General features: G+C 44.8%; 1 protein-coding gene and 1 long non-coding RNA gene across 7 annotated transcripts in view; both read right to left on the reverse strand.

Moving 5' to 3' along the window:
- The window catches only part of CASZ1 (castor zinc finger 1), a 278,435-nt gene extending 267,512 nt beyond the window's left edge, over window positions 1-10,923 (reverse strand). For 4 of the 6 annotated variants that reach the window (XM_027658154.1, XM_027658151.1, XM_027658155.1 and 1 more), the window contains exon 1: window positions 9,844-10,923. The gene's annotated coding sequence lies outside the window, so the exon portion shown is untranslated. The remainder of the gene's footprint in view (window positions 1-9,843) is intronic. The other 2 variants (XM_027658156.1, XM_027658157.1) reach the window with 2 other exon arrangements.
- Window positions 10,924-13,021: 2,098 nt separating this feature from the next.
- On the reverse strand, window positions 13,022-16,157 carry LOC113954163. Its single transcript, XR_003530125.1, has 3 exons — window positions 14,679-16,157; window positions 14,412-14,553; window positions 13,022-14,125 (listed from the first exon to the last, which is right to left on the reverse strand). It is a non-coding gene; the product is annotated as an uncharacterized LOC113954163 (long non-coding RNA).
- Between the last annotated feature and the right edge of the window lie 753 nt (window positions 16,158-16,910).

A 16,910-nucleotide genomic window follows, 5' to 3' on the forward strand; every position in this document is an offset into this window, starting at 1 on the left:
GGGGAATGTAGGCGCCTAGTTCCCATTTCATTGGGAATAAGATGTCTCTGCACCTCTGAACCTGGACTACAGCACTTCAGGATCCCTGGCAGGAAAATGGGTGTGGAAGAGTTTAAAGGCCATTTCTACCCTGTCTTGAAATTCGTGTTATTGTTCATTCCATACAAAGCAGTTCTGAAAAGCTCCCAAGCCAAAACTCCCTGCTTGCACAACAGGGTAATGATTTACATTCCCTTTGCCAGGGTGCAAATGATACCTTGTGGTGCAAGGAAGAAATGGGATCCAGACCTTGTGACAGTTAAATGGGGAAATCACTGCCATGGCATGGATCAGACAATGTGGGTACAATCCTGTTACCAGAAATGCTCAGCACTGGAAACATGCAGCACAGTGCAACAGCATCCACTCTGCAGCCCTGTCTCCCTTAAAGACACGGACACATGCAGTTTGAAAGTGCTTTAAGCAGCTAATTAGGGTGTCTTCCCCTCCTTTATCCCACAAGATGATAATTGCATTATAAAAATGAATATGTAACTAAGCAGAAACCACAGGAGCGGTGATGGCAGAAAGGGAGATGGAACCAGCAGCAGCCTCACTCCACAGTCACAGGTGGAAGCCCTCACATTAGAGAGACTCGTGCTCCAGTGCGGTTTCTGTAGCTGTGGGGAGGAAAACCTCGAAAAAGCCCCACATCATTTAGAGTCACAAGAGTCAGCGAATGGTTTAGTGCTTAAACAATCGATGTCAGGAAGAGAGAAGATCCGTGAGAGTGTGTCTGCCTCTTGCTCTCCCTGCATACATCTCCCCAGAATGTCTACAGTCATCAGGATAATTTAGAAAGGAAAAAAAAAACAGACTTGGCTTGGCCTAACTGGGGCTATCACTGTAATTGTGGAAGGAAGTGAGAACATACCAGCAGGGCCCCAGGGAGAAAGGAGCAAAGTGAGGGGAATGGAGACTGTCTTTGTGGGACCCTGTGAAGCTGAAGAAGTGTCAGAGAGCAGCACAGTGATGCCTGAGGGTGGAGCAGAGCTGAGGCAGTTGGAGCCTCCTGCAACGGCAAATAGCAAAGGATCTGAGCTTGGAGCACATCCCCACAGCCAGCACAGCCCCGGGTTCCCTCAGTACCAAACACTGTGGGTGACCAGGTAACTGGGCACATTCTCTACACATTGAAAACGAGAGTTATCGCTGTAAATAGCTGCAGGGATAATAAATATCTTTATGATTTTAGAGAGGAAAGGGGGGACCCTTCCTAGTGCCAGTTCTTCTCTGCCCCCTGCGGAGCACAGGCAGCCTCTATTCTACCAGTCCATTCTTCCACATCCAGTGCATTATTATGAACCCTCCAGCACACACAGCTAATTAGGGAAAATATCCTTTCTAGCAATTTAAATGATTTTGGCATTTTCAGGAGGGCACATGTAATATTCAAATTACTTCCACTCTGCGCTGCCTTGTCTTGCCTGGCTCATCTTCCCAGGTGAATTTGTAGTCTCTGAAATGCTCTAATTTCCCACACAAGCCATGTCAAATATAATTTTGGTGCAAAGTTGGTAATTATACGTAACATCAGTCTGATGTTAAAAACACTGAAAAATTTAGCAAGAAGAGACGAATGGAGAGACACAAGTCTGAGACCAAGGAACGAAAGGCGTGCGGCCCCCTTAGTATTTGTGCTCGTTAATTAATAATAGCATGTTTTCAGGAACTGAAAGGATGTGTTTCCTGAACTGACTGGAATTCACTTATGTCCCAATTACATTGTCTCAGTGAAGAACTTCGGTCAGGTCTCGCTGCAGAGCCGCAGCTAAACCAAAAGCAAAATCCAGGCTCCCCACTGGCTCCATCACAGCTGCAAGAGTGAGGAAAGGAGCACGAATCTCACCACGGGGCTCAAACCCAGAGACCAGATTGTCTCCTCCTCTGCCACCCCTGCTGCAAACCCCTCTGGAAGTAGTCAAACAGATTTGCATCAGTGAGTCACCAAGTTCATGGATATGTATTAGAATAAGTGTAATTATAACTGCTGGCCCCAAAGTATTGGGCAAACATTTTAACAGACTTGTTCCTTGGCTCCAAAGAGAAGAATTAACATGAAGAGTGAATTATCTGACCCCATCATCAACCCTTCCCCAAGGATGCCTGGTCTGCCTGTTTCAAAGAGCATCCCAACCCAGCCTGCTTTTTGACACCATTATCCCAGAACACTGGCTGCCTGTTATAAACAGTTGAGAATTCCTGAGTTAACCCATTCCACTCAGAAATCCATGCCTGCAATAACTGCTAGGAACCACAGAGCCTTTTGCTCTGACATTGTTGCTCCAGGTGATCTATTTATGGTGTTAATACATTATGGAAAGGAAAACCCAAGGCACCTCATGATTACTGTTTGAACAGCAGTCTCTGGCTCATATGAGTACTTGGACCACAGCTGGTGAGGAAGACTTGCTTCATTTTGATCCTGAAGGCTTAATGCCAACAGTCAAGAACCTTAATAAAAGGTCTGGTCATATAAGCAAAGTCAGTACACCCAAAGCAAGGATTTGACCCCAAAGGACGAAATAAGAGCCATTGAATAAAAGCTATTAATTCAGAGGAATGAGGTTTTTAAGAACTGATGAAGTTTCAAATAACCTGGAACCTCCTGGACATAAGTAAACCCCACTTTTACCCTATTCATCCATTGTGTGCTTGTATACAGGATTCCAGACCTGGTCTTGAATTTCAGTCTTTGTGTTTAGTGTGTCACACCCCTCTCCATCTTTCTTCAATCCCACATTAAAAGAAGAAATCACTTGTTTTGCAGATTGAACACTCCCTGGCTTTTCAGCTCACTCCACCTACTCAAAATCAGTTCTCACTTCTCTTACCCTTTTTCACTCTCTTGAGTTTGTGCTGCTCATTTAACTGTGGCTGGCTGTGCATAAACAGAAAATCCATCATGCTCAGACCACATGGGCCAGAGAAACCCAGAAACTTTCACCACAGCTTTCTGAAGCCCTTAAGACCCTTAGATAAAAGCAGTTTTCTAAATGTAAAGAGTGGTTCTACAAGGCTTTTCCTTCTTGGTCTGAAATGATAATATGCAAGAGCAGAATAGGAAAAGACAACATTTGACCTCTGATTTCCCAAGTGCTAACTAGCTTTCCTTGCCATTTTGAATCAGGTCTCCAATGGAAGGCCAGGATGTGGCGAGGTAGCTGAATAAATATTCCTTTGCTGCCATGGCAATGGTGCAAACAGAGCAGAGCACATGCCAAAGGAAGTTGTCATAAATCACAAGTTGGTCCATTCTGCTTCATTTCCAAGCAAGGGTTACATAAACTGGTTGGAAAGAGCTTCACAGAGGAGCCAATTTTCATTTTCTTCAGGAAAGTAAAGTGTTTTCTCTCTTTAGTGCACTGCAGTGTTCTCTCAACCATCCTCAGGCCTGAAAGACTTTAATTTCAGAAACAACTTCTACTTCCAGGGCACCTTGAACTCTGCCAGGGTCTTAGGGATATCAAGGTACATCCCAATGCCCAAGGTTTTTTTTCATCTGCCACTTAACAGAGAGACAGATAGATGCAGCACAGAGAAAGCTGGTTACCTTCAGAGGTAAACCTTATCAAGGATTCTGCAGGGTGAGCTAATCATGTGGAATACACATTTTCAGAGATCACCCTCTCCTGTCCCACTGGACCTTCCAGTATGGAAATGGTCTTTACAAGTCTGCAGTTCTTCCCACTGTCTCACTGATGGATCAGAATAGTGTTCTCTGGTGCAAACAGGTGACTCTCATGCCTATAAATTCATTCCTTTTGGAGCTGAGACAACAAAGTGGGGACTTTGTCCTTCCCACTGAAGAATGAAATTTCTATGCTAAACGCCATTCAAACACCACCAGCAGCAAAATGAAACCCAGCTTGTCCTTTGGCAGCTATTTTGGTTTTGTGGGCTATGATCACTGAATTGCTTGGGAAAGGGGAAGGAGGAGGTTCTGCTCCATCACTTGAGAAGCTGCACCCTCAGCCTGCTTTATAAGGGACCCGCTTGGCAACACTCCCCCCTGCGTGGCTCTGTTACTGCACGGGGTGGCCAGTGAGCTCAGCTCCCTGCAAACCTTGCTGAGTCCTGTCAACACTGCATCTCATCTGGGCTAATGCAAACCAGAAACTCACCCTCCCGGGAAGGGTCAGATAGAGTTGTAAAGCATGAGAGTGCTGACAGGGTCTCCAGCAACATGCTCCTGTTGTATCATTAGGTCCATATTCCCTGCATCTCACTGCTCCTGGATGATGCCTTGGTTCATTCTGATGCCAGAGACGTTCTGCAGGCAGACACAGGCTTCCTTCCAGTTCCCCCCAATTCCACTCTGCCCAACTCCTCCCAAACTTCACATTAACACCTATGCTAAGAGAGTGCAAAACTCTACCAGTCAAACCAGCGGAGCATTTGTCCTTCAGTTGCCTGATGTTTAGAGGGCACAAAGCAAGAAAGGATTTGGTTTTTAAGCCCCTCTTGGTTTGTGAGCTCCTCCAGCTGGTGGGGCAGATATAACATGACAGAATAATTTTCCAGGCAAAGCAGAAACCTCCTGTCCCAAAGTCTACAGAAGTCTCCAGAAAAACAGTGATGGTTTCAGTGGACACGACCAGTCACAGGCTTCCTAAAAATAGCAGAGCAACAGCTTCACCCACAGAAATACTCATAATTAGCAGAACAAATATGACAGTAGTATTTGCATAAGGGTAGGCAGCACCCTAAGGAGCAACAGTCTGTGCTGGTATGGGACCAAGAGGGTCTCCACGACTTAGGGGTTCCTTGTGAATCACACTGATCTCCCACAGCCTCCTCCTCACAAGGGTAGTTCACCAGCTGTTCCATCTCAGGCAGCAGGGAAGCAAACAGCTGGACAAGGGATTTTTGCCTTTTTGTTACGAATGTCCTGTGACCTGGCACAAAATAAAGGACACACTGATCACTGTCTTCAAGGCCTGAAAGAATTTAATGCTAACTGAAGTTAATTCTGGACTCCTTGTTTAGATACAGAGGATGAAGGAAGAGACAGAGTGAGAGCGCCAGGGGAGCAACTGATTTCCCGTCATTTCATTTCATTATTACCAGAATCAAATAAGCAAAAAACTCACGCATCAGGCTTTTATAATCATGAGAGCTGAAAATGAATGAATACATTGGATTACTTTGTACTGACCTGACTTCAGAGCCTTTACAGTCATAGAATTTCAGACTTTTTGGAGACTATTGATGTCAGAACTTGCCTTTGACTCATGCAAGTAAGAAAAATAACCTCACCTAATCATAGGACTCTACATCTGGGTCTTTAAGCAAAATGTCCACCCAGTTCAATGCTACTCTCATCACTGTCTCCTGAGGTTAGAAAATGAATTAAGTTGGAGGTCAGAATTAGACACAGAAGAGCCAAGGTAAGATCCAGATGCAGACAGTGGTAGTTTTGGTGCTGAGACTTAAAATGGACTTCACAGCACATGTCACCATAGTTCTATGCTTTAATTTCCCCCTGATTCTGACTCAAATTATTTTATGAAGTCTGCTGAGTGGAAATAGAGGGTACCTTCCCTAATCTTGCTTGATCACAAGAGGCTGTAGCCTACAGATGTGGTTAACTCAAGAGTGTGGCTGTGAAGGTCCCAGATCAAAGACTTGCTGCTGAAGCAGGTGATGAGCCAGTTAAATTCGGGATACATTCATGGGTTTGACTAAGTAGCAGCAGAATGGTCTCCTCTCATTTTCTGTGTTGAAGCCCAGCCAGTCTCTTACCAGTGTGATACAATCCAGCAGCATCTAATCGGCTGCTGCCACCCTCGGCCTTCCCCCACCCTCAGCACTGGCGGATATGTCAAAGCAAAAACATCTCAGCATTTCTGATCTCCCTGGGGTCACATCTGGTTTGAGTAAGGCTCCTCATTTGGTTCCAATCCACTGATTTCCTGCTACTGTCCATGAAAAAGAGAGTGCGACTCTGTGGCTTCCCCTGGGTGTAATGGTCTAATCTGTACCTTGTTGTGCACTGTAGAGGGGAGGGGGAATCAGTGCTACTTGGGAGCAGATTCCCCTTCCCCTGTGATTGCATCCTGCTCTTATGCAAAGCACCTTTATTCTTGCCAGCAGTGGCAGCCCCAGATGTCCTGGTGCCCTCCCTGTATTATCATCCATGTTCCTCTGGCCTCCTAATTGAATCCTTTCCTGGCTGGGACAGGCTTTCCTCATTATGATGAACTGGATCCAATTCTACTCCCACCCCTCCATCTCCCAGTCTCTCCTTGTGAACACAGGGCAGGCCCCACAGAGCTTCTGTGGGTGGATGACTGCCCCAGTGAACTGTTCCTGCAGCTACTGGAATGTTTCTCATGATGTTAACAGAGCAGGAAAGCCCCAGATAGGTACAAGGTGGTGAAGGCATCTTCTCTGCCAAGATTCTGGCAGCATCAAGATGCAGTTTAGTTCTGAGAAATAATATCTAGTTGTTTTAATCTATAGCTTTCAGAGCCATTTATCTAAAACATCATTGTTTTGCAGCTGGTGAAGCAGCCTAAGAGTTCTCACAAGAGCAGTGGTGAAGCCCAGGAGTTGATTTGGTCTCTTGCATCCTCATTCCATAGGATCCTCTCCATAGGAGGGCAGTATCCGTGATTAATGTTTCACTCATGCACTGAACAAGGAAGGGCAATATAAACAGAACAAATTATCTTTTTGCACTCTCACTTATCCACTGAAAATCTCATACTGGGGGAAAAAAGTTCAGTCCCATCACCTTATTTATCCTTCTTCCCCTTAATCCAAGCTAGACTATCTTATGCTGCACCACCTGAAACAGAGACACGGGTTTTCTTTGCATGCCCTCATTCTGGGAGCAGGAGCAATGCCCCAGTGTCACCACACTGAAGGTGACTCTGTCGTGCATTAAGTGGTATTAGGTCAGGCACAGCATCACTCTATATCTTGGGTTTGGTACTTAAAGCTGGTTTGTACAGAGCTGGGTAATTTACTGTACAGATGGCATTAGTGTGTGCAGGAACAGCCAGGCCTGTGTCGAGGCAAGTAAACTCGGGGAAGCTGAGGCACAAACCCATTTGGTGCATTGACTTCAAGGCAAGTTCTCAAGAGCGCTGGGAGGAGGCTCAGCACTGCAAATTCCCCCAAATTCCCCAAGTGCCATCACTTTAACTACTAACTCACATTCTTCTACTGCACTAAGTGCATCTGGATTTCATCAGAGCCTGGATATTATTTTTAAAAATAGCCAAATCTTTGGAAAACAAAACCTCTCAAAACACCAGAACAAAACCTCTGATCTAGAGTCTTTTCAGCATCTTGGGGAACGAGAGATGCTATTATTGTTACTAGAAAGGCTCTAAAGGCAACAGTACAAGGAACGATCTACAGGGCACGAGTATGTTTGTTATGAAATAATTTGGATCCACAGAGGAATTCCATATGTGGCTTCCCCTCTGGTGACTAGAGGTTCCCACCTTGGCAGAGATCCTGGAGTCCCATGCCTACAGGCTCAGCAGCATGGAAGGGGAGGGTGGACGCTGGAGGAGTAATGGGATCATCAGGCGCTGAGGCTGCTGCTTGGCACGCCGACAATGTTTGTTTGCACCTCTTTGAAGATGAGAGATGAAAGTGGCGCCCACATGGGCTGCCTTTGATTAGCTTCTTATTTTTAACATTGCAGCTGCGATTATTTTTCTTTTTCTCGAAGCATTTCTTCCCCAGCACCAGAAACTCTGAGGTTCCCTTCTCTAGGGAGGTTCAACTTCAAGGAAACATAACAAAGAGAAGTGTGAATGTAAAGGAGACTGGACAACTCCGGGCCAGTAGGGAATTATGTCATTTTATTTTTAATTTTACTTCCATTTTTTTCCCCAATCCCCCATCCTCAGTGGGTCTCAGAAAGAAAATACTTGTTTACTTCTTTTTTAATAGGGAAAATAAATGAGTCCTGGGATTGTACAAAGCTGTCATGAAGAGGGAAATGTCTAATGGTTCAATTCCCAGCTCTGTCACTGAACCACTCTGGGACTTGGGGAAAAGTCAGTTCGCCCATCTGTAAAATGGGATTTATAATGCGTTGCTTCTCAGGGGTATTGAAGGAGTACAAGTAGCATTGATGGAATGCTTCGTGCACCTTGGATAGAAGGGGCAAGAGCCCTGTGAAGTGCTGTCCTTAATAGATACTTAGAGGAGTTTCCTTCACTGTGGTACTTATCTGACCACAGCAGCCGAGTGCCTCACAGCTGCTGATGGATTTTTTTTCTATTACCTCCCTGCACTGCAGGATCGCCGCAGAGGAAAGCAAGGCAAATGGCAAACTGAATGGAATGGACCCAGTCACACAGAGAGTATGTGGTAAAGTCAGGACTAATTCTTTATTTCCTAAATTTCTGCCACATCCATTAGACTTTCCTCCTAGTTGTACGAATTCTGTGATCTGAAGGCACGAGGGAAAGCTGCCTTCCCTTCCATCTACACTGGGCAGTGACACTGTTGGTGTCTTCCTGCTGGATGAGGGACAAGTGGTCTGGAAAGTGGGTCACTGTTTGTTGTCATCAGTCCATTTCCTATCATAATATTTTGGGGGTTTGTTTCTGTCCCCTGCTAGAGCAGTTTTCAGACAAGAATTTGGCCAGGTGTTAATCCAGTTATCCACAGTGAATGTCCTATCTTTAACAGGATGATGGCAGAAAAAAAGCTTAGCCTGCTGTTCCCTTTTTTCAGGACCAATTCACAGAGGTGGTAAAGAGCCAGATATACAAGTGATATCAGAGGAAACTGCTGGTAATTGGTACTTCCAAAAAAGAGCTTCACAAAGCTCTGCTGCTTGTATCAGCTCAAGTTTAACTTCTGCCAGGGTGCCTTAAAAAATGCTAGGCAGAGCCTGATAGCAACAATGTCAATTAACAAGATGTAAAAATCTGGAGTGGAGATAAGAGGAACACCCAAGGACAAATAACAATCAAGCTCTCGATACTCACGCACTTCAAAAGAAAAAACACAACTACGTATGTTTATGTTGATTTCTTTGGGCTATCTATCAAGACATTTACCAGCCAAAGAGAAGTGGGGGCACATGAGTTGAGTAAGAACTTGTAGCATGCTTACACAAATCTAACCAACTCTGGTTCCACCAAATAAAATACCTGCTAAGTCCTCTAAAAGACACCTCAGCCTTGGCACAGTCAGTCCAAAAACCTTGGATTAATCCAGTTAAAACACATAATTTACACAGCTTTCCTTGGTTTTATGGCATTTCTGCTGCTCCCAGGAGAGGCAGATAGTTGCTCCAGCCAAGTACACCATCCAGATAATCCCAATGCCCAGATATGGTCCTGCTCAACCCAGCTCCTCATGAGCGAATAAGCCAGTCTTATAGGCTCTTCTCAGGGATATTATGAAGTGATATATTGTGCAGGATAGCTTATAAAGTATACTTATTTCAAATTCACTCCAGCCCCACTCCATCCAGTCACATAGACTCCAGGACACTAAATTAACCCCCTGCCAAATTTACTGCAAGCCATCTGACCATACCATTTAGCCACAGTAAAGACAAAATCTATACCTAGCTACAGTCAGGAAAGCAGGCAACTCTGTGAAAAACCTATTTATATCCCTCAAGGAGATCAATGCAGAGCCCAGGCCTGGAGGCCAGTGACCTTGGATTGACACAAAACTTAAAGGGAAAAAATTAATGGTGTCAACTCAAGAGACCATAGCTGTTATTCCAGAGGATTCAAAAGCCAGGCCTGCAGCTTACTGACCAAGAAAAGGTGCTTAAGTAGGGATGCATTTTTTGGAAATAGAGCAAATACTCACCCATTGCTGGTGCAGGAGCAGAGACGCAGAGCTGCTTTCCCAGGACTCCTGGAATGGCTGCCAGTGCCACACAGTCCTTGGTGGCAGCCAAATCTCTCCCAGATGTCACCAGTGCAGCGTGACACCAGCAATGGTGTCTCTGGAAGAAGTTTCTCCTCAGGTTGTCCCAAAGTGACACTGTGGTGAGCTTCCCATGGGCTGCCTCCTGAAGGTGTTCCCTCAGGGGTCTCCGCCAGGGAATGGCAGATACCTGGGAGGTGGTGGCAGGGGGTGAGGCACCTGCTGTCTGAAGGGGCTGGAGGCCACACACGCTGATAAGATGAATTTTCAGGCCTCAGATTCCTCAGTTCTGCCTCAGCTCTTCCTTTGCTGCCTGAGCCTTTCCTCAGGTGCCTCAGCTCCTCCTCAGCCACCCCAGCTCTTCCTCAGTTCTTCCTCAGCCGCCTCAGGTCACCTTCAACTGCCCCAGGTCACCTTCAGGTTTTCCTCAACCGCCTCAGCTCATCCTCAACTGCCCCAGCCCAGAGCAGCAACAACCCCTGAGGGGCCGCTCAGGGTGCTCCAACAGTCACAAAATGGTGGCCCCGGTGCCCAGTACTGAGGCACCAGCACAGCTCTGCGTAGATGACACAGCCAGATGCTGCTGCACAGAGCAGGAGGAAAGGCAGCCATGGCAGGAGACCGACACCTGCTCCTGCTGAGGCACCGGTGGCTGCTTGGACTGGCAAAAATGGCTGGAAATGGCGGGAAACAGCAGCTGCCTCAGCGGCCCCTCAACCGGCCTCAGCCTCCCCCAGACACAGGCCCTGAGGCAGCCCTGACCCAACTACCACAGCACTGACTGCTGGAAACCTTCTCTCCAGTGCAAACTCCATCCATACCCCCAAAACACTACCAGGAAGGGCTTTTAGGGGCAGAAATAAAGTCCCCGCCCTGTCATAGCTGACCTCAATTTAGAGGGACCAGCTGAAAACGAGACCTGCCTCACCTGGCATGGCTGTGAGGTAAATCCTGGAGAAAGCTAAGAGATTTCTGATTCTGTTTCACTGTTTGTTTGTTTTTAAATTAAAATGGCAAAAGTTAGACCCTTGAAAGAGAAGATTACAGGGACAGGAATGTTCCACGGAAGTTGTGCAGAATCAGGTTTTATTTTTGGAGTAGCCACTGGCTGCTGGTGCACTGTTGGACACATTAATGTGCATCTGCTGCCCTTAACACCTCTTGCTTTGTTTTAATTCAACCATTTTTAGGCAAGAATAAATTTTTGGGTGTACAGGGCTGTGCACAGGAGGGCTGTGCTCTGTAATGTGGCTGTGTGGGTTACTGGGACACAAGTCATAGCAATGCTGGCCATGCTCTGATCTTCAACTTTCTTGGGGACTTTTTGTAAAATTATTATTATTTTTATAACTTTTTGCACTGGGTGACAGAGCCAGGAGGCTGATCCCCCAGCCGGGGACCAGTAGTTCCCATTTGATGTCCAACACCGACCCCGTCAGCTCTCACAGAGGAGCTGGCTGCCACATTGTGGCCTGTTCCCCCAAACGTCACATCTGGCTGATGTAAAACACACATGTTTTGACTGAAGCTTTTTCTTTAAAATGCCAACATTAAAGGAAGGTTCGCTTTGTAAAACTGAAACTGTAAAACTCTTCTGAAACCCAATCTGGGGGATTAAAAGAACCACATGAAAAGGGATAAATATGACCTGGACATTTACTTCCTGTGCAGAAGTTCGCTGAACATGTGCCTCCCAGCCTGTCAGTGCGAAACAAGACCTTCTGCTCTGATTTCCAGAAGGGGAAAAAAAAAAAAAAAGAGAAGAAGAGAGGAAGACAGGAAATTTTGTAAACTGACAACTCTTTTCTACTTCATGGCTCATGCCAGAGACATTGGTTTCTTTACAGTGCCACCTCATACACCTTAAAACCAGAAAGATGCACAACTAGTAATTAGAAATTTAGTATTAACAAATTATTCTTATTCATACTATATGGCAAAATTGGTCTTGATCCATTTTTAACTGGGAGTTAGTGACAGAACTCCTTTGGGTTTCAGTGGGAATAAGGTCAGACCTACAGATACGATGGACTGAGTCCAAGGATTCTCTGATGATGTACAGAAGAAACACATGGATAGACAAACAGATCTTAGTTAGTCAGAAAATGGCTCACTTTCAAACAAACTAATGCAAGATGTTTATATCAGTATTGTCCATTTCAAGTATTAAAAGTTACAGTTAGGTTCCAAAAACAACTTTACTTAAATATTATCAGACTTAAAAGGGAAAAAAATCAATTATAGGTTCTCTGTATTTCTTTCCTAAGTTTTGAGTCTTTAAGAAGATATCATTTTTTTTTCTGTTTTTCTTTACTAAATACTGAACTGGCAGAAGCTTGATTTTTTTTTAAAGCAAAACTGACACTGTGATTTATTATAGTATGATTTCAGAAGACAAGACTTGGGGAAAAAAACCATATAAAAGCAGGCAATACATTAAAGTCATTACTGTTCTCAAAATAACCTTCTGATCTCAGGTCCCAGTGCACGAATTGCAGAGGACAAAATGCAATATAATGTAAAATTTGGCACTTGCATGCAGTTTGGGCAAAAAAAAAGTCCTTTTATCCCAGTCAAGTTCCCTAGAAGCCAGTTACACACTAATTTGGGATTATATTTCCCACTCATGGATGATGATGTTAAATTACATTGAAAGTGGCGTTAGTTGCCCAACAGATAATTTGGAGAAACACAACTGAAATACACAGAGAAAACAAATACATAGAGAAGACAGCACTTTATCTAAAGACAGACTTCCAATAGAAAACATTGGATTCTGCTCATGGAACGTCGTGGGGCACCTTCCTGCACCACTGGGTTGTAACTGCTGGGACAGCTCACCCTGTGGATGCACACACAGGATCCTGGTTGGATCTGAGCTGGAAATATTCTGTAGTTCTGGGTGCTTGAAACTGGAGCTTGTCAGTTCAGCCCCATTATTGTCTGATTTCTTTGGTGGTTTATTTTATTTGTTTGGGTTTTTTTAACTTTAGAGTGATTGAGTCTGTACTGGTATTCTTGGATAATACTCTGTCCCCTGTGTGAGACACAGACACTCCATAACCCCACACCAAAGTACATTTTCTCCCAAATATTCTCTCATCTTAACTGGGTTTGATCTTTAAGATGGAAAGTTCACCTATTCTAGTTGCAGCCTTGATTTTCTAATTCCATTGAAGCCTTTCACATCATCTGCTACTGTATAGAGCTGGTAAAACAATCTGCCTTCTTTCTGTCTAACCCTGACCCGATTTAAAAACAAAAAAAACAACAAAAAGCAAAAAAACCCAACAACTTTTATAGTTTCAAGCCAGAACCAAGCAAAACAAAAGTGTGTTTCAAAGTCATTGTTCAATGGAGAAAAACCAGTTCCCAAGTCCTTTCCAAATCCAAAGTGGACAGTTCCTCAGTCACTTCCAAGCCGGAAAGAGGCCATTTTATGAGCCAGAAAGCATCCATTTTCTGCGTCAGTCCTGAGCCAGAGAGGCTACTGCCTGAGTCAGTTCCAGGGGGGGAATGCCTGGCACTTTTCCAAGCTTGGGAGTGTTGCTATCACAGCAATTGTTTGGTGATGCCATCCCAATAAAGCTTCATTATGGTGTTCCTCTTTCTATAAACTTCAGTGCCCTCCAGTGTCCCCAGCAATCACTTATCTAATATTAGGATATTAAAAAATATGGAAAGATTTTAAAGAGACTTATTAAAATGCAATTAGCAGCGTGTACGACTTAAGCAGTGAGATTATTTAAAAAAACGACTTGATTGTGTGGAATGCCACGCACCTTACAGAGATAATAAAGCTGCCAATCAAGTCCATTTTCAAATTAGGAAATTTTCATTCTTTTTTTACAGCCCCCTAAGTGAATATTAAAACTGATTATTAACCTCGGAGTGCAGCAGCAGCCCCCGAGCTCTGAATGGGAGGTTTCATAACCGTGGGTAGCCTGGGCTCCAGTCCCCGCTTGGGCTGAGATCTCGGCGCTTATTTAAAGGGACAGCGCTCGCCCTTTGAGTGAGGAAACCTGGGAAGCCTGGATGGGTCCCTTGTTCGGAAAGGGGCAAAGCTCCAGAGCTTGGCATGGGAAGTTGGGAGGCCAAAGCGAGCTGCCTGCAGAGCCCCTGCCGCGGTGTTTTAGAGCCGTGACAATCCGCAGGTAAGGCTGCCCCCGCATGTCCGATCCCAGCATCTCCACCAACCCTCAGCTCCCGGCGCTCAACCTGCCTTTTGTCCAAGGGAAAATGTGCACATTAAATAAATGTTTCTGTGGGAACACACACCTCTGTCATACCCGGGTTGCTGTGCATAGATTCTCAGTGGATGTTATTATTCTATGTTATTACTTCCCTTGCTAAATGTAAAACCCTGTCATTTACCTTGCCTTCTTTTTATTTAATTTCTGTCCTACTGAGAGACAATCAAGTGTGACACTTCCTGCTATTTGACTTTGCTGGCATTTTTATTTCATTTATAAAAATGGATCTTTCTCTGAGAAATTAAGTCACATTACCTTGACAGGTTACTCCTTTTGCAGCTCTTTACTCCACTGCCAAAGTAGATTTATTGATGCTTCCTGGATTTCTCTCTTCAAGCTTGCAAACTGGAAATGATGAATTCTCTGGAAGGCAGCAAGCTAATTCTTGACTCGAATGCTTTATTTTGGGATAAATGCAAAGATTCAAAGGGACTTGCTTAGGAGGGGGTAGCCAGAGATTCCAACTCCAAAGCAGGAGTATATTTTAGTATGTGCTTAACCTTAGTATATGTCTAATTTTACCTTTGCTGATCTCTTTGGGAACACACACAGCCCTGAAGGTATGGACTTGGGCACTTCACCATGCTGGTGCCAGGCTGCTTTGCAGGAAGGAGAGTCCAGACAAAATCTAAAGAGGGAGAATGTCATTGAGTTTGGAAGCATCTAGAAGTTATTTTACCAGCACATGTCTCTCATGACTGTAATACCCTCTGGAATCTAGCTGTGGCACCTGGATCTACTTAGGATTCGCATGGAAGCTATCTGCACATCTTTTCAAAGTAAATAATCTGCCTGGGTTGGATAATGGGGGTTAGGAGGATGACAAATTGGGTTAATAAAATGTCAGCAAGAGCCAGGTTTTTAAGACTGGAATGAGTCACAAGTGAAACAAGTTTAGTGGCCAGGGTTCACCCTTGATCTTGAATTGTTATTTGCCTACATCACTGAGTAAGCAGGGATCCAGTGTAATTCAGCATAACTGACAACCCAGCATGGGCAATATTCTTGGGGGTGGGGGGAGAAAGGTGTTACTGCCTCTTAGTCATGGCAGTTAATGAGAAACACTGAAGAAACAGTAACCACAGAGGTGGAATTAGACTTCCAGGTGTCTGGGCTGAAAAGCAGCACCCCCAGCACACCCCAAATCTTGTGCTGCTCCTGAAGCTCTCCAAGTGCCTCTTTTCCACTCCCCAGTGTTTTCATGGCTCATCTTTTAACTGGTGTGGGTGGGGAATGTATGGAGTGGTTTATATACTCATCAGGATGAACTGAATGTCCACGATCCTTTGGGAGTCTGAGGGTTAGAGGGGAAAGCAGTGCAGTCAGTACTGAGGTACATCAGTGAGGGCACGTGGGGGCTCAGGGAGCTGCACTGCAGGTGGGTTAGTAAAACTGCAGAAAACAGTTCCAAAAGAACTGTTGGTTGTGGGGTTTTTTGGTTTATTTTTCCCATTTCCATAAACAACTACTCACTGCTAAGCAAATTTTATGATGATTGGAACCACACTGGCAATGACAAAGAGAATTAAAGAGATGTAATGGACATATAATCTTTGGGTCTGTGAGACACTAACTGTATGGTAATGTCAGCACAGTAAATAACTCAGTTATTAACATATGCTAAAATTAGATCAAGCAAAACAAGCATTCACTAATACTGAGACAATTCCTGGCAGAGAAGAGAGATTACTGAAAAGGTTTGAGTAAGTGCTGTGAATGGGTGATTGCCAGGCTGGAAAGCAAACTTCCAAAAGCATGAAGACTTTGTCCCAGAAGCTGCCTTGCATTCCTTGATTAGGATCAGCTTCAAGAAAAAACTCACCGTGGGTGCTGGCAGAACCAGACATGAAAAGAACAAGCTCTACCTAATGCCAAATCTTCCAGCTGCAGCTTTGACAGCAGGAATTGCCCTGCAAGTCTGTGCTCCAGAAACTCAACACAGAGTTACACAAATGGTAAAGCAGCAGGAAGCCTGATACCCAGCAATTCAAATAAATTAGAGCAACCAGTTGAAAATATAACTGTGTGTTATTTGTAGCAGCTTATTGAGCAAGGTAAGTTTTGATCCAGACATTCCTGAGCATGGAAGTGAATAATTAGGTGACACAGTCAGAGCTTCTATGTTTCTTCTCCTAAAAACAGACATGGAAGATCTGAAATAGCAAAAGGGGAGAGGGAGAATATTGAAAGCACCCCTTCAGTAGAAAAGAGAAGTTCCAAATCCTGGGATCTTGCCACCCCTCTGAGCTTTCCTCACCCAGCCATGTGTGTTGCAGGATGTCTGGCTGCTCCAGGCTCCCGGGCTGCCTCTCACAGTCCCTCCAGGTGTCAGCCTTGCACTTTGCATGAGGTTTTCTTCCCTCAGCCACATCTGGAATGAAGTGCTGGGTTCACTGGAGATTCCTGACAAGAAAGCATCAGAGATCTTAAAATATTAAAATGCATTCCCTAATTTCATTTCAGGAAAAAATGCTGAATTATCACAGCCAGGCCTCCCTCAAAAGGGTCAAGCTGACGCCGTGGTGTGCGGGAGGGGATCTGAGTGGGCCCATTAACTCCCTGCAGGATCTGCCAAGGGGACTGTGAACATTTGCCAGCCCAGAAACAGTTCAGGAGCCAGGACTTCCACTTGAGTCTTCTTTTTTTAGGATGTAATTGACATGACTGTCCTTTCCTTGGCCTTAATCCCTAACTACTTCCCAAGATACTAAAAGCTTTTGCTCTCCTCTGCACTCTTGCACATAAATCAGAACC

This window comes from Corapipo altera, unplaced genomic scaffold (assembly GCF_003945725.1).
Source record: "Corapipo altera isolate COAL_440 unplaced genomic scaffold, ASM394572v1 301, whole genome shotgun sequence".
In the NCBI taxonomy this organism is placed as follows: domain Eukaryota; kingdom Metazoa; phylum Chordata; class Aves; order Passeriformes; family Pipridae; genus Corapipo; species Corapipo altera.